This window comes from Pinus tabuliformis, chromosome 3_1, assembly GCF_031772625.1.
Source record: "Pinus tabuliformis cultivar Carrire ecotype Pingquan chromosome 3_1, CPIR1, whole genome shotgun sequence".
NCBI classification, from domain to species: domain Eukaryota; kingdom Viridiplantae; phylum Streptophyta; class Pinopsida; order Pinales; family Pinaceae; genus Pinus; species Pinus tabuliformis.
In genome coordinates this window covers 364,810,691-364,833,657 of record NC_142301.1, presented here as the reverse complement: position 1 = coordinate 364,833,657, position 22,967 = coordinate 364,810,691, and the positions used below count along the sequence as shown (strand labels likewise).

Here is a 22,967-nt window from a genome sequence, read left to right as displayed (position 1 = left end):
ATGGGGGATTTTTTCGAATTCATAGCAGCTGTCATGCAAAATAGCTCTGGGGTGGATGCACTTTACAGGAGGCATGCTCTTAAGCTCCTGCGTGTATGCTTGTCATCAGTTCTGAATCTGAAGGTGACAGTTTTAGTGATTGCAAGGTACTACCTCAGGTTAAAGGCACCCTTGTTGTTTGTCCCATGGTTGCTGTTATTCAATGGAGGAACGACATTGCTCGGTTTATTGTTGAAGGAAGCACTAAAGTTTTAGTTTATCATGGCGCAAATGATGAAAGATTTACAAGATAAAAGCAGCTTGGAATATCAGCGTATGTCTTGGGATGCTCTTCGTAAAAGTATCATGGGCTTGTAAACAAAGTGAACGCATCAAACATTAAAAGCATTATTCTAGCTTAGATGCCTTTCCGCTAGCTGGCAGAAGCATTACAGCACGGTTGTCTGAGCTTGACATTATAGCAAAACAAGTGGAAGCAGGGGAAGGCCTAGTCATGTCTCTGGAAGTTAGTCTTGGAAAACGAGAAAATATTTTGGAAGTTGGACCAAAGAATGCTGCTCAGGTAACTCTTGCAAGTCCTGTGCTGAATGAGGGAGAGCTAGAGCTACTGAAGAAAGACTCATATTTGAAGGCTCGCAGATTACCAATATTTTTGATATCAGTAAAGGTCTTGATGGATCTTTGGAAAAAGCAATAAATAGACTCTGTGAAGCTGCAGATGAGGCTGTTCGAGGTGGTTCACATCTGTTAATCCTCAGTGATCGTGCCGGTGAATTGGAACCAACTAGGCCAGCAATTCCTATTCTTTTGGCAGCTGGAGCTGTTCATCAACACCTCATTCAAAATGGGTTGCGTATGTCAGCATCGATAATTGCTGATACAGCTCAATGTTTTAGTACACATCGTTTTGCTTGCCTAATTGGGTATGGTGTGAGTGTTGTTTGTCCATATCTGGCACTGGAGACATGTCGTTAATGGCGTCAGAGTGCCAAAGCTAAAAATATGATGAGGAATGGGAAAATGCCAACAGTTACAATCGAGCAAGCTCAGAAGAATTTTGGCAAGGCAATTAAGGCTGGCCTCTTGAAGATACTCTCAAAGATGGGTATCTCGTTGCTTTCTAGTTATTGTGGAGCACAAATTTTTGAGATATATGGGCTAGGTAAAGAAGTGGTTGACATAGCATTTTGTGGGAGTTTCTCCCGAGTTGGTGGTTTGAATATGGATGAGCTGGCACGTGAATCATTGTCATTTTGGGTGAAAGCCTTCTCTGAGGATACTGCTAGGAGGCTTGAAAACTTCGGCTTTATACAGTTTAGACCTGGAGGTGAATATCACGGCAATGATCCAGAGATGTCAAAATTGCTACATAAAGCTGTTCGTGAGAAAAATGAAAACGCATTTTCAGTCTACCAACAACACCTTGCTAACCGGCCAGTAAATGTCCTTCGTGACCTCCTAGAATTTGCAAGTGATCGGCCTTCTATTTCTGTTGGGAAGGTCGAACCAGCTTCAGAAATTGTGCAGCGCTTTTGCACTGGGGGCATGTCACTTGGTGCTATTTCAAGGGAAACACATGAATCGATTGCCGTGGCAATGAACAGAATAGGAGGAAAATCAAATTCAAGGGAAGGTGGTGAGGATCCTGTGCGTTGGAGACCTCTATCAGATGTAGTTGATGGATATTCATCAACATTTCCACACCTTAAAGGTTTTCGAAATGGTGACACTACCACTAGTGCAATTAAACAGGTTGCTTCAGGTCGGTTTGGTGTTACTCCAACTTTCCTAGTTAATGCAGATCAGTTGGAGATCAAGATTGCACAAGGAGCAAAGCCAGGCGAAGGAGGGCAACTGCCTGGAAAGAAAGTCAGCACTTACATAGCAAGATTGCGTAACTCTAAACCTGGTGTACCTCTGATATCACCTCCTCCACATCATGATATCTACCCTATCGAGGACCTTGCGCAATTGATGTTTGACCTTCACCAGGTCAATCCAATGGCAAAGGTTTCTGTCCAGTTTGTAGCAGAGGCTGGAATTGGAACTGTTGCCTCTGGAGTTGCAAAAGGCAATGCTGATATAATACAGATATCAGGACATGATGGGGGCACTGGAGCAAGTCCAATAAGTTCTATCAAACATGCAGGTGGTCCTTGGGAGCTTGGTCTTACAGAGACACATCAGACACTTATTGAGAATGGGCTGCGCGAAAGGTGTGTTCTAAGTTTTGTAAAATTTTGCTTAGTTCCTTATTTTGAAGGCATGTAGACCCTGCGATACATATCCAAGGTAAAAAGGAGTTTTTCAATCAGGTGGCAGAGCAGTAAAAATCTCAAGGGAAATGGAAATTGTTTAAAACAGTTTCGCAGTTTCGTAGCGCGCTACGAAATTGCGAAACTGCTGTAGGTGTTGTTTTTAAAACGCAGGCAAACAGTTTGAAAGAAGAATCAGAAATTTGCAAAGGGAACACCTCAGTGACATGAAAGGGATCAAAGGAAGCTGCTACAACCATTCAACATATGCCAGGTGTACCTTTAACAAAAGGTGAAATCTTTTAACCTAAGTTTAAGATTTTTGGTTATAAAGCCACTTTATTCTCGGTGATTAGGGTTTTGAGGGAGCTGCATACGAGAAGTTGGTTGGCACACCTGTCCATCAAAGAAGCTTCCAGCATATCAGGAACATGGTGATGCCCTTTATTCTTGGGCTATTAAAGACTTAAAGTTCATGCTGCTGCATATTCGAAGTGATGGGGGACCAGAACCGAAAATTTAGGGATATTCTCAGCCAACACGGAGTAGATCAAAGCCTTCAGTATCCAAAGCCAACATGGGACATTAATTGCTCATCTCATGCCATCTCAGCCAAACGAAGAGGAAGCCAAGTGCCAAAGCTGCAAGGAGGAATCAATTTATGAAGAAGATAGAGTTAGAGTTATAACCAAATTAGAACTCTTTAGAACTTCTGTTAGTGGTTATTGTATTAAATAGTTTGTTAATAGCAGATAGGGGTCATTAGTAGCAGTCATCGAGTTCCCCTCATGCTGGAGGAGGAAGCTCAAAGTAGTTAAAGATATGTTTCTATATATAGATGAAACTTTGATGTAAGGAGGGTTGGATGTTTTTGAGAAACAGAGTTTATTTTGGCTTATGTAAGAACTTGTTTCAGTAATACAAATGACTTCTTTTTCTTCTCAGGATTCATACATTGTTTCAGATGCTCAAGATATATGTGGTTTTGTTTTATCCTTATGTTTTACAGCTTTATAGATACACAATCACTCAGAATTCACTCTGCTGCTCTGATTTCCTGTGTGTATTTGTAAGTTGAGGTTTATTTGAGAGGTGTCTTGAGTGTTTAAACATTACATGCCCTGACTTCTATGAATGAGTGGTTTTATAGTTTGCTGAAATGATGATTAACTCCATGAGCCCAATGGAAGCCTTTGTAATGTCTGTCCAGCCAGCATGTTTGTTAAATTCACCTTACAAGAGTTAGCCATCTTATCAATATTCAAAATCTATAACCTTTTGAGAGAGCCCTCTCAGGCTAAGGAGGCTAAGCCTTAGTCAAAAGTCTGGTTTGAAATAGTTACACAGAGTCTATCTGGTCAGCAGCCTTTCAGTGCTTGATTTTGTGATAACATTTTGGTGCGTCTGCCGGGAGCCTGAAGATTATTCATTCCCGAAATCATGAAGCTGAACTTCTGAAGGTAGCAGGAGCTCAGAAGGTTTTTGAGGCTGCAAATCTACCTTGGCGACTCCATTGTTGAAGAATTCGAAATTCATAGGTTCATGGTGATTCCACTGGAGTTATGAAGGACCGAGATGCTACCATTCTTATTTCAAGGTATGCATGCATAGATTTTTCAGGAATTCATGGTTTCCCAAATCATTTTCCCAAGGATGCATATTTTCTAAAGAATGGTCCAAAATTCAACGGAGAAGATTTGAGTTTAACTTTGAAGCATATATCAGATTTTTGTGAATTTTCACAGCTTCTTAGAGTTAAACATGAGGATGTTTGCATTATGTTATTCTATGATTCACTTCAAGGGAAATGTAAACAATGGATTGAAAGTTTTCCTATCAAATCCGTTAATTCATTTCAAGACTTATGGCTTATGTTTTTGGAGGAATGGATAGATAGGTCAGAGGTGGTGGCAAACTCTCCTTCAGTTCAAGGTTTCAAACAATGGAATAATGATCATAGTAATGGAGAAACAAATGAAAATTTTTCTTTGTCCTTGTCCTCGTATCTAAAATCCTTTGACTGCAAGGCAAAGGATAAGATGAGCTTTCTGGATGAAGTTGCTGAGGACATTGAGAAAGAAATTGTAGGTGTAGAAGGTCAAATTCAGGCATATAGTTTTCATAATCATGATCATTATTTTCAGAAGTTTTCTATGGCAGAACGCAAGGAGACAATGCTGGTTCCTTTCTCTTTCACGATTGAGGAACTGAACACTGTTGTTGAAGATCAGTTTGCACAACCAGAAAGTTACAAGAATCATCAAGCTGATCATGTATTCTGGGATCCTATAGCTGATTACATGGAAGAGTTTTACTCTCCAGTGTTTCAGTTTTCCTATAAAGATCAGAGACAATTTCAGTGGCAACGGTCATCACACTATCATATTGGCTCTGAACTCCGATGCAGTCAAAGAAATCAAATAGCAGATAAGACAAACGATTGGCTACATTGGAAATTTCACATTGATTGAGCTGAAAGAAGTTTGAAATTGATAGGGTAGGTAGGTAGGAAATTGCAAATAAGCTCAAGGATGACTGAGCATTTTTTTTTAGTAGATGTAGTTTTCTTTCTCCTTGTGAAGGCCCCAGAAGCTGGAAAGGGATGCTGGTCAAGCAAATTTCTGTTTGTCATAAATGGATAAAGCACTGGACCTGCGAGTTCTTAGTGTACTACAGGAGCACACTATCCCAAGTGGAGCCACTGTTATCACTGAAAATTTTGTTGCCAAAATTGCTCAGACTAGCTTAAGGACAAACTGTTCCTGCAGTGCATAGATTCTTTTAGCAGTTTTGCAGCGCAACATCTTTTAGGTGATTTCGTAGCGCATAATTCATATTTTGCATTGGCTGCGCTACGAAATGGGGGATTTTTTCGAATTCATAGCAGCTGTCATGTAAAATAGCTCTGGGGTGGATGCACTTTACAGGAGGCATGCTCTTAAGCTCCTGCGTGTATGCTTGTCATCAGTTCTGAATCTGAAGGTGACAGTTTTAGTGATTGCAAGGTACTACCTCAGGTTAAAGGCACCCTTGTTGTTTGTCCCATGGTAGCTGTTATTCAATGGAGGAACGACATTGCTCGGTTTATTGTTGAAGGAAGCACTAAAGTTTTAGTTTATCATGGCGCGAATGATGAAATATTTACAAGATAAAAGCAGCTTGGAATATCAGCGTATGTCTTGGGATGCTCTTCGTAAAAGTATCATGGGCTTGTAAACAAAGTGAACGCATCAAACATTAAAAGCATTATTCTAGCTTAGATGCCTTTCCGCTAGCTGGCAGAAGCATTACAGCACGTTTGTCTGAGCTTGACATTATAGCAAAACAAGTGGAAGCAGGGGAAGGCCTAGTCATGTCTCTAGAAGTTAGTCTTGGAAAACGAGAAAATATTTTGGAAGTTGGACCAAAGAATGCTGCTCAGGTAACTCTTGCAAGTCCTGTGCTGAATGAGGGAGAGCTAGAGCTACTGAAGAAAGATTCATATTTGAAGGCTCGCAGATTACCAATATTTTTGATATCAGCAAAGGTCTTGATGGATCTTTGGAAAAAGCAATAAATAGACTCTGTGAAGCTGCAGATGAGGCTGTTCGAGGTGGTTCACATCTGTTAATCCTCAGTGATCGTGCCGATGAATTGGAACCAACTAGGCCAGCAATTCCTATTCTTTTGGCAGCTGGAGCTGTTCATCAACACCTCATTCAAAATGGCTTGCGTATGTCAGCATCGATAATTGCTGATACAGCTCAATGTTTTAGTACACATCATTTTGCTTGCCTAATTGGGTATGGTGTGAGTGCTGTTTGTCCATATCTGGCACTGGAGACATGTCGTTAATGGCGTCTGAGTGCCAAAGCTGAAAATATGATGAGGAATGGGAAAATGCCAACAGTTACAATCGAGCAAGCTCAGAAGAATTTTGGCAAGGCAATTAAGGCTGGCCTCTTGAAGATACTCTCAAAGATGGGTATCTCGTTGCTTTCTAGTTATTGTGGAGCACAAATTTTTGAGATATATGGGCTAGGTAAAGAAGTGGTTGACATAGCATTTTGTGGGAGTTTCTCCCGAGTTGGTGGTTTGAATATGGATGAGCTGGCACGTAAATCATTGTCATTTTGGGTGAAAGCCTTCGCTGAGGATACTGCTAGGAGGCTTGAAAACTTCGGCTTTATGCAGTTTAGACCTGGAGGTGAATATCACGGCAATGATCCAGAGATGTCAAAATTGCTACATAAAGCTGTTTGTGAGAAAAATGAAAACGCATTTTCAGTCTACCAACAACACCTTGCTAACCGGCCAGTAAATGTCCTTCGTGACTTCCTAGAATTTGCAAGTGATCGGCCTTCTATATCTGTTGGGAAGGTCGAACCAGCTTCAGAAATTGTGCAGCGCTTTTGCACTGGGGGCATGTCACTTGGTGCTATTTCAAGGGAAACACATGAATTGATTGCCGTGGCAATGAACAGAATAAGAGGAAAATCAAATTCAAGGGAAGGTGGTGAGGATCCTGTGCGTTGGAGACCTCTATCAGATGTAGTTGATGGATATTCATCAACATTTCCACACCTTAAAGGTTTTCGAAATGGTGACACTGCCACTAGTGCAATTAAACAGGTTGCTTCAGGTCGGTTTGGTGTTACTCCAACTTTCCTAGTTAATGCAGATCAGCTGGAGATCAAGATTGCACAAGGAGCAAAGCCAGGCGAAGGAGGGCAACTGCCTGGAAAGAAAGTCAGCACTTACATAGCAAGATTGCGTAACTCTAAACCTGGTGTACCTCTGATATCACCTCCTCCACATCATGATATCTACCCTATCGAGGACCTTGCGCAATTGATGTTTGACCTTCACCAGGTCAATCCAATGGCAAAGGTTTCTGTCAAGTTTGTAGCAGAGGCTGGAATTGGAACTGTTGCCTCTGGAGTTGCAAAAGGCAATGATGATATAATACAGATATCAGGACATGATGGGGGCACTGGAGCAAGTCCAATAAGTTCTATCAAACATGCAGGTGGTCCTTGGGAGCTTGGTCTTACAGAGACACATCAGACACTTATTGAGAATGGGCTGCGCGAAAGGTGTGTTCTAAGTTTTGTAAAATTTTTCTTAGTTCCTTATTTTGAAGGCATGTAGACCCTGCTATACATATCCAAGGTAAAAAGGAGTTTTGCAATCAGGTGGCAGAGCAGTAAAAATCTCAAGGGAAATGGAAATTGTTTAAAACAGTTTCGTAGCGCGCTACGAAATTGCGAAACTGCTGTAGGTGTTGTTTTTAAAACGCAGGAAAACAGTTTGAAAGAAGAATCAGAAATTTGCAAAGGGAACACCTCAGTGACATGAAAGGGATCAAAGGAAGCTGCTACAACCATTCAACATATGCCAGGTGTACCTTTAACAAAAGGTGAAATCTTTTAACCTAAGTTTAATATTTTTGGTTATAAAGCCACTTTATTCTCGGTGATTAGGGTTTTGAGGGAGCTGCATACGAGAAGTTGGTTGGCACACCTGTCCATCAAAGAAGCTTCCAGCATATCAGGAACATGGTGATGCCCTTTATTCTTAGGCTATTAAAGACTTAAAGTTCATGCTGCTGCATATTCGAAGTGATGGGGGACCAGAACCGAAAATTTAGGGATATTCTCAGCCAACACGGAGCAGATCAAAGCCTTCAGTATCCAAAGCCAACATGGGACATTAATTGCTCATCTCATGCCATCTCAGCCAAACGAAGAGGAAGCCAAGTGCCAAAGCTGCAAGGAGGAATCAATTTATGAAGAAGATAGAGTTAGAGTTATAACCAAATTAGAACTCTTTAGAACTTCTGTTAGTGGTTATTGTATTAAATAGTTTGTTAATAGCAGATAGGGGTCATTAGTAGCAGTCATCGAGTTCCCCTCATGCTGGAGGAGGAAGCTCAAAGTAGTTAAAGATATGTTTCTATATATAGATGAAACTTTGATGTAAGGAGGGTTGGATGTTTTTGAGAAACAGAGTTTATTTTGGCTTATGTAAGAACTTGTTTCAGTAATACAAATGACTGCTTTTTCTTCTCAGGATTCATACATTGTTTCAGATGCTCAAGATATATGTGGTTTTGTTTTATCCTTATGTTTTACAGCTTTATAGATACACAATCACTCAAAATTCACTCTGCTGCTCTGATTTCCTGTGTGTATTTGTAAGTTGAGGTTTATTTGAGAGGTGTCTTGAGTGTTTAAACATTACATGCCCTGACTTCTATGAATGAGTGGTTTTATAGTTTGCTGAAATGATGATTAACTCCATGAGCCCAATGGAAGCCTTTGTAATGTCTGTCCAGCCAGCATGTTTGTTAAATTCACCTTACAAGAGTTAGCCATCTTATCAATATTCAAAATCTATAACCTTTTGAGAGAGCCCTCTCAGGCTAAGGAGGCTAAGCCTTAGTCAAAAGTCTGGTTTGAAATAGTTACACAGAGTCTACCTGGTCAGCAGCCTTTCAGTGCTTGATTTTGTGATAACATTTTGGTGCGTCTGCCGGGAGCCTGAAGATTATTCATTCCCGAAATCATGAAGCTGAACTTCTGAAGGTAGCAGGAGCTCAGAAGGTTTTTGAGGCTGCAAATCTACCTTGGCGACTCCATTGTTGAAGAATTCGAAATTCATAGGTTCATGGTGATTCCACTGGAGTTATGAAGGACCCAGATGCTACCATTCTTATTTCAAGGTATGCATGCATAGATTTTTCAGGAATTCATGGTTTCCCAAATCATTTTCCCAAGGATGCATATTTTCTAAAGAATGGTCCAAAATTCAACGGAGAAGATTTGAGTTTAACTTTGAAGCATATATCAGATTTTTGTGAATTTTCACAGCTTCTTAGAGTTAAACATGAGGATGTTTGCATTATGTTATTCTATGATTCACTTCAAGGGAAATGTAAACAATGGATTGAAAGTTTTCCTATCAAATCCGTTAAGTCATTTCAAGACTTATGGCTTATGTTTTTGGAGGAATGGATAGATAGGTTAGAGGTGGTGGCAAACTCTCCTTCAGTTCAAGGTTTCAAACAATGGAATAATGATCATAGTAATGGAGAAACAAATGAAAATTTTTCTTTGTCCTTGTCCTCGTATCTAAAATCCTTTGACTGCAAGGCAGAGGATAAGATGAGCTTTCTGGATGAAGTTGTTGAGGACATTGAGAAAGAAATTGTAGGTGTAGAAGGTCAAATTCAGGCATATAGTTTTCATAATCATGATCATTATTTTCAGAAGTTTTCTATGGCAGAACGCAAGGAGACAATGCTGGTTCCTTTCTCTTTCACGATTGAGGAACTGAACACTGTTGTTGAAGATCAGTTTGCACAACCAGAAAGTTACAAGAATCATCAAGCTGATCATGTATTCTGGGATCCTATAGCTGATTACATGGAAGAGTTTTACTCTCCAGTGTTTCAGTTTTCCTATAAAGATCAGAGACAATTTCAGTGGCAACGGTCATCACACTATCATATTGGCTCTGAACTCCGATGCAGTCAAAGAAATCAAATAGCAGATAAGACAAACGATTGGCTACATTGGAAATTTCACATTGATTGAGCTGAAAGAAGTTTGAAATTGATAGGGTAGGTAGGTAGGAAATTGCAAATAAGCTCAAGGATGACTGAGCATTTTTTTTTAGTAGATGTAGTTTTCTTTCTCCTTGTGAAGGCCCCAGAAGCTGGAAAGGGATGCTGGTCAAGCAAATTTCTGTTTGTCATAAATGGATAAAGAACTGGACCTGCGAGTCCTTAGTGTACTACAGGAGCACACTATCCCAAGTGGAGCCACTGTTATCACTGAAAATTTTGTTGCCAAAATTGCTCAGACTAGCTTAAGGACAAACTGTTCCCGCAGCGCATAGATTCTTTTAGCAGTTTTGCAGCGCAACATCTTTTAGGTGATTTCGTAGCGCATAATTCATATTTTGCATTGGCTGCGCTACGAAATGGGGGATTTTTTCGAATTCATAGCAGCTGTCATGCAAAATAGCTCTAGGGTGGATGCACTTTATAGGAGGCATGCTCTTAAGCTCCTGCGTGTATGCTTGTCATCAGTTCTGAATCTGAAGGTGACAGTTTTAGTGATTGCAAGGTACTACCTCAGGTTAAAGGCACCCTTGTTGTTTGTCCCATGGTAGCTGTTATTCAATGGAGGAACGACATTGCTCGGTTTATTGTTGAAGGAAGCACTAAAGTTTTAGTTTATCATGGCACAAATGATGAAAGATTTACAAGATAAAAGCAGCTTGGAATATCAGCGTATGTCTTGGGATGCTCTTCGTAAAAGTATCATGGGCTTGTAAACAAAGTGAACGCATCAAACATTAAAAGCATTATTCTAGCTTAGATGCCTTTCCGCTAGCTGGCAGAAGCATTACAGCACGGTTGTCTGAGCTTGACATTATAGCAAAACAAGTGGAAGCAGGGGAAGGCCTAGTCATGTCTCTGGAAGTTAGTCTTGGAAAACGAGAAAATATTTTGGAAGTTGGACCAAAGAATGCTGCTCAGGTAACTCTTGCAAGTCCCGTGCTGAATGAGGGAGAGCTAGAGCTACTGAAGAAAGATTCATATTTGAAGGCTCGCAGATTACCAATATTTTTGATATCAGCAAAGGTCTTGATGGATCTTTGGAAAAAGCAATAAATAGACTCTGTGAAGCTGCAGATGAGGCTGTTCGAGGTGGTTCACATCTGTTAATCCTCAGTGATCGTGCCGATGAATTGGAACCAACTAGGCCAGCAATTCCTATTCTTTTGGCAGCTGGAGCTGTTCATCAACACCTCATTCAAAATGGCTTGCGTATGTCAGCATCGATAATTGCTGATACAGCTCAATGTTTTAGTACACATCGTTTTGCTTGCCTAATTGGGTATGGTGTGAGTGCTGTTTGTCCATATCTGGCACTGGAGACATGTCGTTAATGGTGTCTGAGTGCCAAAGCTGAAAATATGATGAGGAATGGGAAAATGCCAACAGTTACAATCGAGCAAGCTCAGAAGAATTTTGGCAAGGCAATTAAGGCTGGCCTCTTGAAGATACTCTCAAAGATGGGTATCTCGTTGCTTTCTAGTTATTGTGGAGCACAAATTTTTGAGATATATAGGCTAGGTAAAGAAGTGGTTGACATAGCATTTTGTGGGAGTTTCTCCCGAGTTGGTGGTTTGAATATGGATGAGCTGGCACGTAAATCATTGTCATTTTGGGTGAAAGCCTTCGCTGAGGATACTGCTAGGAGGCTTGAAAACTTCGGCTTTATATAGTTTAGACCTGGAGGTGAATATCACGGCAATGATCCAGAGATGTCAAAATTGCTACATAAAGCTGTTCGTGAGAAAAATGAAAACGCATTTTCAGTCTACCAACAACACCTTGCTAACCGGCCAGTAAATGTCCTTCGTGACCTCCTAGAATTTGCAAGTGATCGGCCTTCTATTTCTGTTGGGAAGGTCGAACCAGCTTCAGAAATTGTGCAGCGCTTTTGCACTGGGGGCATGTCACTTGGTGCTATTTCAAGGGAAACACATGAATCGATTGCCGTGGCAATGAACAGAATAGGAGGAAAATCAAATTCAAGGGAAGGTGGTGAGGATCCTGTGCGTTGGAGACCTCTATCAGATGTAGTTGATGGATATTCATCAACATTTCCACACCTTAAAGGTTTTCGAAATGGTGACACTGCCACTAGTGCAATTAAACAGGTTGCTTCAGGTCGGTTTGGTGTTACTCCAACTTTCCTAGTTAATGCAGATCAGTTGGAGATCAAGATTGCACAAGGAGCAAAGCCAGGCGAAGGAGGGCAACTGCCTGGAAAGAAAGTCAGCACTTACATAGCAAGATTGCGTAACTCTAAACCTGGTGTACCTCTGATATCACCTCCTCCACATCATGATATCTACCCTATCGAGGACCTTGCGCAATTGATGTTTGACCTTCACCAGGTCAATCCAATGGCAAAGGTTTCTGTCAAGTTTGTAGCAGAGGCTGGAATTGGAACTGTTGCCTCTGGAGTTGCAAAAGGAAATGCTGATATAATACAGATATCAGGACATGATGGGGGCACTGGAGCAAGTCCAATAAGTTCTATCAAACATGCAGGTGGTCCTTGGGAGCTTGGTCTTACAGAGACACATCAGACACTTATTGAGAATGGGCTGCGCGAAAGGTGTGTTCTAAGTTTTGTAAAATTTTGCTTAGTTCCTTATTTTGAAGGCATGTAGACCCTGCTATACATATCCAAGGTAAAAAGGAGTTTTGCAATCAGGTGGCAGAGCAGTAAAAATCTCAAGGGAAATGGAAATTGTTTAAAACAGTTTCGCAGTTTCGTAGCGCGCTACGAAATTGCGAAACTGCTGTAGGTGTTGTTTTTAAAACGCAGGCAAACAGTTTGAAAGAAGAATCAGAAATTTGCAAAGGGAACACCTCAGTGACATGAAAGGGATCAAAGGAAGCTGCTACAGCCATTCAACATATGCCAGGTGTACCTTTAACAAAAGGTGAAATCTTTTAACCTAAGTTTAAGATTTTTGGTTATAAAGCCACTTTATTCTCGGTGATTAGGGTTTTGAGGGAGCTGCATACGAGAAGTTGGTTGGCACACCTGTCCATCAAAGAAGCTTCCAGCATATCAGGAACATGGTGATTCCCTTTATTCTTGGGCTATTAAAGACTTAAAGTTCATGCTGCTGCATATTCGAAGTGATGGGGGACCAGAACCGAAAATTTAGGGATATTCTCAGCCAACACGGAGCAGATCAAAGCCTTCAGTATCCAAAGCCAACATGGGACATTAATTGCTCATCTCATGCCATCTCAGCCAAACGAAGAGGAAGCCAAGTGCCAAAGCTGCAAGGAGGAATCAATTTATGAAGAAGATAGAGTTAGAGTTATAACCAAATTAGAACTCTTTAGAACTTCTGTTAATGGTTATTGTATTAAATAGTTTGTTAATAGCAGATAGGGGTCATTAGTAGCAGTCATTGAGTTCCCCTCATGCTGGAGGAAGAAGCTATTGTATTAAAGATATGTTTCTATATATAGATGAAACTTTGATGTAAGGAGGGTTGGATGTTTTTGAGAAACAGAGTTTATTTTGGCTTATGTAAGAACTTGTTTTAGTAATACAAATGACTGCTTTTTCTTCTCAGGATTCATACATTGTTTCAGATGCTCAAGATATATGTGGTTTTGTTTTATCCTTATGTTTTACAGCTTTATAGATACACAATCACTCAGAATTCACTCTGCTGCTCTGATTTCCTGTGTGTATTTGTAAGTTGAGGTTTATTTGAGAGGTGTCTTGAGTGTTTAAACATTACATGCCCTGACTTCTATGAATGAGTGGTTTTATAGTTTGCTGAAATGATGATTAACTCCATGAGCCCAATGGAAGCCTTTGTAATGTCTGTCCAGCCAGCATGTTTGTTAAATTCACCTTACAAGAGTTAGCCATCTTATCAATATTCAAAATCTATAACCTTTTGAGAGAGCCCTCTCAGGCTAAGGAGGCTAAGCCTTAGTCAAAAGTCTGGTTTGAAATAGTTACACAGAGTCTATCTGGTCAGCAGCCTTTCAGTGCTTGATTTTGTGATAACATCTCCCATGAGTTGTATGGAGTCTTTGAGATTTTTCCTGCCTCTTTTTTTCTTTCCCCCCTTTCCTTGTCCTTGTTGATCAGTTTTGCTTTCCTTTTGGCTCTCTTGCGGTTCCTCTGGTGTGGCGTTTCCTTTTTCTAGTTTGGCTTTATACTCCTGAAAGGTATCCGCATGCAACCTCTTTTGATCTTCCGGAATAAATCTCTCATCTAAGTGTCTCCATTCGTGCAATAGCTTTCTTAAGACTTCTTCCTATTGACTTAGATCTTCCCGGCTTGTCTCCAAGTCTGTCTCCATCTATTCGGCTTCTTCGTTCTGTTCCTTTCTTTTCTCCATTGGCTTGCTGGGGCTTTCCTTTTTGAGTGGGTTCTTTCGCTACTCTCACTATTTTCTGACCCCTTATCCTCTTGGTTTTCCATGGTTTGGTCCTCCTCTTTGCCCTCTTCCTATAGTAATGCAAAGCTGTTTGATTTCTCTGGGGGTGATAGTTTTTCCTTCCTGTTTTCCTGTGGGGGTTCCTTATTTTTTTTGTGTTTTATTTTCACCTCTTGGTACCCTTCCTGGTCTATTGGCTCTTTCTTTTGCAGGGGGGCCCTCCTTTCTTCTTCTTCCCTTGTAATCAGGCATTCCTTAGCCAGATGGCCATGGACATGGCACCTACGACATCAAAACGGGATGTGCTCATAGTCTAAGTTTTGTTGCCAAACTTCTTCATGATATTCTAGTTCCACAGAGTCTGGGATGGGATTTGCTAGGTTCATATAAACAGATATCCTAGCTTACGAGGTGTACCTTCCTTTCTTCATGGTTTCTGCTATTTTCACAAAACTTCCTATTGAGTTTCCTATTCCCTCTAAAATTTCTGGGTCCCAGAAGTCTATAGGTACCCCAAATAAATGAACCCAGACAGGCGCTGCTAGAAATGTTTCTTTATCTAGGTTGTAGCATTCCTCCTAGAAACGCATAAATAGACCAGCATTATAATAAATATATGGGCCATTTTCAAATACCTTTTCCTTATCTTGTAGGTTTGAGAAAATTGTTGTGAAGAAGCCTTTCGCTCCTAGCTTGAGCTCGATGTGGCCTTGGGGCTGCCATTTTTGCTGAATCCACTTGGTAAGATCTCTTTCCGACGGCCAGACTCTTATGAACTTGCAGATAAGGGCATGATCCCTCATGTAGCTTTTGTACCTCTCCAGTTTATTCACTGGAATCACAAACCTGGGTCTCTCCACTGCGCATGGCAGGCATCTTCCCCTGCGGCCTACTTGCCAGGTTGTTCCCAGCACCGGTCCTGCGTTCTGATGTTCCTTTGTCGTCTAGCTTCTCTGGCTGTCTCCTGTCACCGTATCCTGATAGGATGGGATCTCTCCCCTCCTGACATCTTCTGTCATCCCTTTTGTCTCTTAGCTCTCTGTTGATTCCCGCTAGTCCATTCTGTTTTCTTCCCCTTGGCTCTCATTACGTTCCTCCCGAGGGTTTTACCGCCTTGCCGCCATAAGGGTTTTTAGTTGCAGAGCTCCCGAGTCTTTCAGAAAACCCAAAGTGATTACTAACTTTATTATATTAAATCCTGATAAAAACCCAATTTCCTGTATATATTTAACTCCTATGTATAAATTATCCCTACACCTCAGTTTAATTATAAACTATGATTTTCACTTTAAAACCCGACCAAAACCTTTAACTGGTCGATCTGCGATAAAGTTAATAAAGCCCCCTTTAATCCTACGTTAATTAGCCCAATGGCCTAATCTCATTTTAAACCTAATACCGCCATAATTAAGTGCCTGCCGGGTCCCCCACTAGCCTCTACGCAGCTTCTCCACTCGATCACCATGTGATCATCCCCATCCTCATTTGATGGCCCTCATCCATATCGGGCCAACCCGACATCTGTCCTTTACCCACCCGATAAAGTGGTTTACCCCTTGGTCCCCAATGCTACATGTCATTCGATGAGTGGAATTGGGTGACCCTTCCCAAATACCACCAAATGCCCAAAAGCAGTGCGAAATGAACCACTTACCGCCCTCCCGCTATATGACGAATTAACCACTATTCACCCCATACCCGCCAAAAAATAACTTTTTACGTATAAAAGCCAAAAGCCCCAAAATTGTTTTTTTCACTGAATTGTCCTCTGCAAGCTTCTGTACGCATGCACAACACCTGAAAATGTCAAAGCCATCAACCAACGTACAATTTCACTCCAAAGGTGCTGCAGACAACCCAGTCAGCCTTGCAGCCTATATAAAGCCCATTCAACCACTTGCAGTCGCTAGCCACCCTGCTCAGAGCCAATTCACCCCAGTTCCAGGTATTTAAACTAGAAATCACCAAATACCCTGTCAATTTCAAAGTAACCAATTGTTGAGTGTTTTTATTTAAAATTAATTAAAAATGCTCAAGAGCTCAAGCCTACTCCTTGCAGAACATCGTTGCCCTAAAAATCTTGAAATTACCCCCCATACTCAAATCCACGAGAACTGAGTATGGTTGTCCCAATTGCTATGGATGTGAGACCCATCTCTACACCCCATTTAGACCTAGACCACCTTCCCCTAGCTGATAAAGATTTCTAGATAAAATATACCACTGTCATAAAGCTCCTTCTCAAAATACATTGCCAAAGTAGGGACAAGTTCCTGAACTAGGCTGATGAAATTGGCCTTTGGGAGTCAAATTTTCCCAAGTACTAGTTCCCCCAAGTCCACATTTTTCCTAAAATTGTGCACATATGCAAGGCTTGTTACGTCCCAAGTCACAAAACCATCATGTCTCATGACCAGAAGGTCCTTTTCACCATGACTGCTGAGTCTATAAATGAAATGTTGCACCGCAACTAGAGCCAAACCTAACTCCCCTCTCAATTGGAGATCTGTTGGACTTATATCCCAAACTCAACTCTGCAAAATTGGCCTAATTGCTCCAAACCTTCATCAGAGAAGAGAAGCACCTCCCTAAGCCCCCCCCCCCATATGTAGCAACTATATTTTCCCCTTGGGGCCGAAGTATTGTAGCCATGATATCTTGTGTTTTTGGTTACTCCACAAGTGAGTATATTGATGAAATTATCCTGGCTTTGATGTCCATCTATACCCGAGGACAACCTCCTGCAACCATTTATGATTTTGCCACATTCATAGCTGACAAGATGCATGAGTAGTTCACAAGAATGGGGAATGAAAGGGTCTTCAAATACTCCTTAGTCTTATACCATATGTTCTTATATTATCAAGAGAGAAATTCCCATTCACCATCCAAAAACTGGACACCAAGGGTCAACCCAGGTCAGTCATTTTTTGGACCCCATTAATCTAGAAGTATCAGTATCCATACTCTTATTCAGACTTCATTGACTTATTTGTACATCCAGTTACGACAATGTTGACTAGAAACCCTCCTCCAAGAATCCTGTATCAGAGCCCTGTAACGACCCTGTATAATTCTATAGACAGAACTTGAGAAGAGCCAAGAGCATTTGAAAGGCATCTTTGTTTTACACTGTGCTGAGTAAATAAAAGCTTTATCAGTCAATTTCTGGAATAGAATTATACCTTTCCAAGATGGCCAAATTTCTAAGAACTTTTTCTACCATTGATAAAAGATCCATATCTGAAGTAGAAAATAGATCTGTTGAGTCTGATATAAATGAACATGAACAAGTAGAAGATCCAGAAAGCTGGAATCCCCCTGCATTAGATACTAAAGAGATCTATCCGGTTCCTATGATGTTTAAGCTTTCTAAAAAATATTACTTCAAAGAAGTTGAAGTTAAGATCAGAATTAAGGGTCCACATGTGCAGATAATAGGACTCAATATATTCTCAGAAGATGAAATAAGAAAGTTTAGGAAATATGCTAAGGAAGGAAGATTTTATTATTTACATTTCAGAGCTATAAGGATTGGTTTGGCTCCCCTATTTAGACATGGTTTAAATACTCCCTGCATAGCAGAATTGTTTGATTCAAGGCACAATGAATATGATCATGCCAGAATAGGAACAATACTGGGAAATTTGATGTCTGGTTGTCAGCATGGAACAATTTATCCTGATTATGCTATTAGTTTGACAGACATACATCTTAAAGACTGTTGGAAAGCCTTGATAGGAGTGCAAGGACTGTCTATGGCAGATGAAAGTGAATTCTTGTCTGTAATTGTTCAAACTTCCTTTCAGTTAACAAATACAGTACATCCTAAACTAAAACAGCCGGTGTTAAAAGACTGTGTGACTGTCGGGATAGGAAATGCACAGATTGAAGGTGTACATTATGACAAAGAAACATTACCCGATCACTGGTATATCCAATATAAGTCTTTGGCTTCATATGATATAAGCAGAAAAATTAAAAGATTGGCTCTCGAAGATGGAGGGGTAAAAATCATTCCAAATCAGTCAATTTACCCTAGGATTCCCAAGCCAATAGTTCTGCCAGAGAAACATGTATTACCAGTAGAAAGTCCAGTCCAAAGTGGAAGAAGGTCTTTTTACAGACAGTTATCTATACCAGAAGAACAGCCGTCTACTTCCACAAGCACACCCCGGTCTGAAAAGCAATTGTATATACCTGAAGAGAAACCTTTTCTCGCTGTAAATAAGATGTTTAGAACTCATGTACAGAATTATCCACCTATGGAAGAATATAGATATGCAAATAAAAGATTTGTTAGAGGAGGAAAATGGCCACCAAAAACAAAATTCTGTGTCTCTTCTTCAATGTCAAAACAGCCTGCTACCAGAGCAGATTGTGCACCTCTCCTAGAACATGAATCACAAGAACCCAATGATCTGGAACAAGTATATCAAGTAGGAAATTACTTGACTACTTGGTGTTCTCATGCTGAAAATGTTCTAGACAATTTAGGACAACAAGCAGATCTGATAAATGAAAATTTAAAATTGTTGTATGAAGAGCAACAAGAAGAGAAGAGAGAAAAAGAGGAAAGAAGAAAAAGAAAAATGAAGAAGAAAGGTAAGAAAATCCCAAAATTTCATGTAGATATGACAGCCCCAAATTACTGGGATTTAGAGGAAGAAGTACCAGAAACAAGTGATGGAGAAGGGACTTCCAGAGACACTGGAAAGTTAACCAGTGGTTCTTCTAGAACGTTCAAAGCAGAAAAACCTTTCGAATCAAAAAAGGAAGTCATGTCTTTAGAACAAGCTGCAATAAAATTTCCATCCTTTATTATGCCATCAATAAAGAATCAAAATAAAGCTCACATCCTGAGAGAAGCTAAGTACCCTAGAGTTGAAGAAGATCTGTTTGCTACAAATTCTAGTGGTTACATTCTAGATCTAGATAACTCATCCAATCCTGGTGAGTCTATTAGAATCTGGATAGGAGCCTTATATCAGATGCAGGTCACAACAAGATTAGACAATGTGTCTATCATGATCTTAGCTGAAAAGAGGATGGCAGGAATAGTGTTTGATTGGTAGAGGCAGAAAGAATAGCAGTCATGGAAGCAGGATTAGCTACATTTGAAATGCTGTTAAAAACTCAATTCATTCCAGAACCAAAAGATGAAAAGAAACAGCTATTGACTGACCTTAGCCGCATGGAACTTAAAGATCTAAAATATTTAGATCAATTTGGTAAAGAATTTATGGCTAAAGTCTTTAAAGCTAATCTGTTTAATGATATTGCTCAAAAAGTTTCTTTTTTGTCAAAGTTGCCAGGAAACTTAGGAGATCTGATTATGAAAGATCTTGAGGTTCAAATGAGAAGTTTAGAACAAGTTTATTGGGTTGATCTTCTGTTTAGAGTGTCAGAAAAGGTCAAATATTTGTGTTGGCAGAAGAAGGCGCATGACATCACCCCGAGTTCAGATGTCTGCAGGACTGTATTACCATGGACGCCTTTTAAATCAAAGAAAAAGAAATATAAAAGGTATGGTAGATACAAACCCAAAAGAGTATCGAACCCAAAGAGACCTTTCAGAAAATTCAGATATTTGAAAAAGAGAACAGCTCCAAGAAACAACAATTGTTGTTTCATTTGTAAAAAGGAAGGACATTTTGCCAGAAAGTGTCCCCAGAAATCATCTAGTAAACTTAAAGCTTGTATAGATATTGAAGAATTTCAAGATGATTGGTCTGTGGTAGAATCAGATGAAGAAATTTCTGATGTATATATTCTTACAGAAGTTTCAGATAATGAAGATGAAGAACCTGTACAGAAAATGAATATTTGTACAAATTGTTCTGATGATGATTTTTATAGTGAACAGCACTATAGTGATATAGAAAGTTCTTCAACTATTGAGTCATCAAGTGAGACAGAAGATGATTCAGACTCAGAATCAATTTTTGAAGAAGGATCAGAAGAAACAGCAGTATCAGAGAGGACAAATAGAGGTAATCAAATTGCATCATCTTTACCTCAATTTAATTCTTTATGTCCATTTGAAAAGAAAATTGCACCATCAACTAGTATACCTTTGCCAGAGATTTCAAGAAATGAACAAAATACTTTGTTGAAAAAGATTGTGAAAACAGAGAGCTTGATTTATATTCCAGTAGAAGTTCAAGTAAGAAATGAATGGATTTCAGTAGATGCATTTGTAGATACTGGAGGATCAAATAATCTAGCTCGACCATCTTTGTTCAAATCTCTCTGGAAACCATTAAAAAATATACTAGTTTCAGAAACAATTGGAGGATCTGTCCAGCTCACACATTATGTAGACAATATTTCTTTAAAAGTTGGAGGGAGTATTGTAAAAATCTCTGCAATTCAGCACTATGACCCTTCAGTAAGTCTGATGTTAGGCATGCCATTTATAAATTCTGTGCTTCCAGTCACTATCAGCCAAGATAAGCTGATAATAAATCTGAAGAAAAAAGCTATATCTGTGCCTAGACTAAGCATAGCAAACTCTGAAGCTAGGCATGAGAATAGACAAAAGAAAGTAGGAACTAGAAGGCCGATTAAAGATTCAAATGATTGGCAAGAGGTCCTACAAATCTATGAAGCTAGAGCAGAAAAGATAAACAAACAATCAGCATGCATTGAAGAAAACTGGTCTACAGAACAGAAAGATATCTACCAGAGACTTCTGAAAAGCTGTTTGGACAACCCACAATAGTTTTGGGAAACTGAAAGTCCGATGCAGGAGATAGTCACCTTACATGACAATGGAGTAAAAGGTAAAGTGATTCCTTGCACACCCTCTGATGAACAAGAAATGAGGAATCAAATTCAAGAACTACTAAAGATGCAGTTAATAGAAATTAGTGAATCTCATTATGCCTGTTCTGCATTTCTAGTAAGAAACCATTCTGAGATAGTAAGAGGCAAACCACGTATGGTGATAAATTACAAACCTCTTAATGCAATTACTCAGAATTTTAATTACCCATTGCCAAGACCAGAAGTAATAATGCAGAAGATTCAACATAGTAAGGTGTTCAGTAAATTTGACATGAAGTCAGGTTACTATCAGATACAGATTCAGCCAAAAGACAGACACAAAACAGCTTTCATATGTCCAGCAGGATTTTATCAGTGGAAAGTTGTTCCATTTGGGTTGAAGAACGCTCCAGCCTTCTTCCAAAGAAGGATGGATTATATTTTTGCTAAATATGATTTTATAGTTACACATATAGATGATATTCTGATCCATAGTCTAGATGTAAATACTCATTTAAAACATTTAGAAATTTTCCTTGAAGAAGTGAAAAAGCATGGCATAGTTTTGTCAGAAAAAAAGATGTCCTTATTTCAGGATAATATCGATTTTTTGGGGATAAATGTTGCAAATGGTTCTATTCAAATGCAGCCCCATGTGTTAACAAAATTGACACAGTTTCCTGATGAACTGAAGGACAAAAGGGCAATTCAAAGATTTATTGGAGTTCTGAATTACTTGCACAAATACATTCCAAAACTCTCAGAAAAGACAGCTGCTATAAGGAGACACAGCGACGGAGGATGGTCAGAAGAAGCAACTGAAGTAGTGAATAAACTTAAAGAAGAATGTCAGCGGTTACCAAAGCTTCAACCACCAGGTGATGGTTTATTAATTTTGCAAACTGATGCTTCTCTTAACTTTTGGTCAGCTGTATTGTTAGAACAAAGAAGAAACAGTAAAGGAGAGATTGAAGAAAATCTGTGTGGATATGCTTCCGGAGAGTTTACAGCAAGTCAGAAAAATTACTTCATAGCTGAAAAGGAAACATTAGCTATCTTCAACGGGATTCAGCGGTTTGAGGTATATCTAACACCGGTAAGGTTTTTAATCAGAACAGACTCCAAAAATTTTAAATATTTTCTGACAGCAAAGATTTCAAGGCAACTTGCAAAGGGCAGGATTTTAGCCTGGCAAATCTGGTTTCAGCAATTTGATTTTGACGTCGAGTGGATTCCAGGTAACTCGAATTTCTTGACAGACGTTCTGACCAGAGACATGAGCAAAATGTTCATAACCTGTAAATATTCAGTTTTTGAGATCCCAGGGAAAGGCCCTGCAGATGATAGTTTCGCAACCTTTGTAGATAGATTTCGAATCTTAGAAAATTATGCAAGTCTTGTCACAGATGAGATCAAGAAATTGGTTGGTTTTAGATTAAGAAGGAATTGGTGGATTAGAAAATGCCAAGCATGGCAGTCAAAAAATCTGGGTATATCTCTAGGCCTTGATGAAAACTTGGTTAAAGTATTTTCTTTACCAAATATGAAGGTGAAGCTTTTCTTCAGAAGCTTATCTGACTTATGGTCTAGCATCTACACAGATGAAATGATTTGGACACTCAGAGTCTTGAATTACTATCAGATCATAGGCAGTGTTGACTTTGCCCTTAGTATTTTTACAGGTGCCAAAATTCTGGATCTAGAAGAAATTCCCATAAAAGAAGAGATGGTAAAATATCTGCTTTCTCTAAGAATTCCAGATATATTTGAGGAACTAGAGTCCTCTTTCCTCCAAAGGATAGATGGCAATTATGCAAATACTGATACTTTTCCTCAATATGAAATTTTTGAGAAGTTTGCAGATTGGAGATTTCAAGAAGGAAAATGCAGAAAAATTCAGGTGACCAGAGTATCTCAATGCATACAAAGATCCCTCCAGTATTTAAAAACATATGCTTA

General features: G+C 39.7%; 3 pseudogenes; all 3 read left to right on the top strand.

The window, feature by feature from the left end:
- LOC149187204 (ferredoxin-dependent glutamate synthase, chloroplastic pseudogene) lies at positions 1-2,271 on the top strand (annotated as a pseudogene).
- Positions 2,272-5,607: 3,336 nt separating this feature from the next.
- LOC149187203 (ferredoxin-dependent glutamate synthase, chloroplastic pseudogene) lies at positions 5,608-7,385 on the top strand (annotated as a pseudogene).
- Positions 7,386-10,220: 2,835 nt separating this feature from the next.
- LOC149187202 (ferredoxin-dependent glutamate synthase, chloroplastic pseudogene) lies at positions 10,221-12,491 on the top strand (annotated as a pseudogene).
- Positions 12,492-22,967: the final 10,476 nt, after the last annotated feature.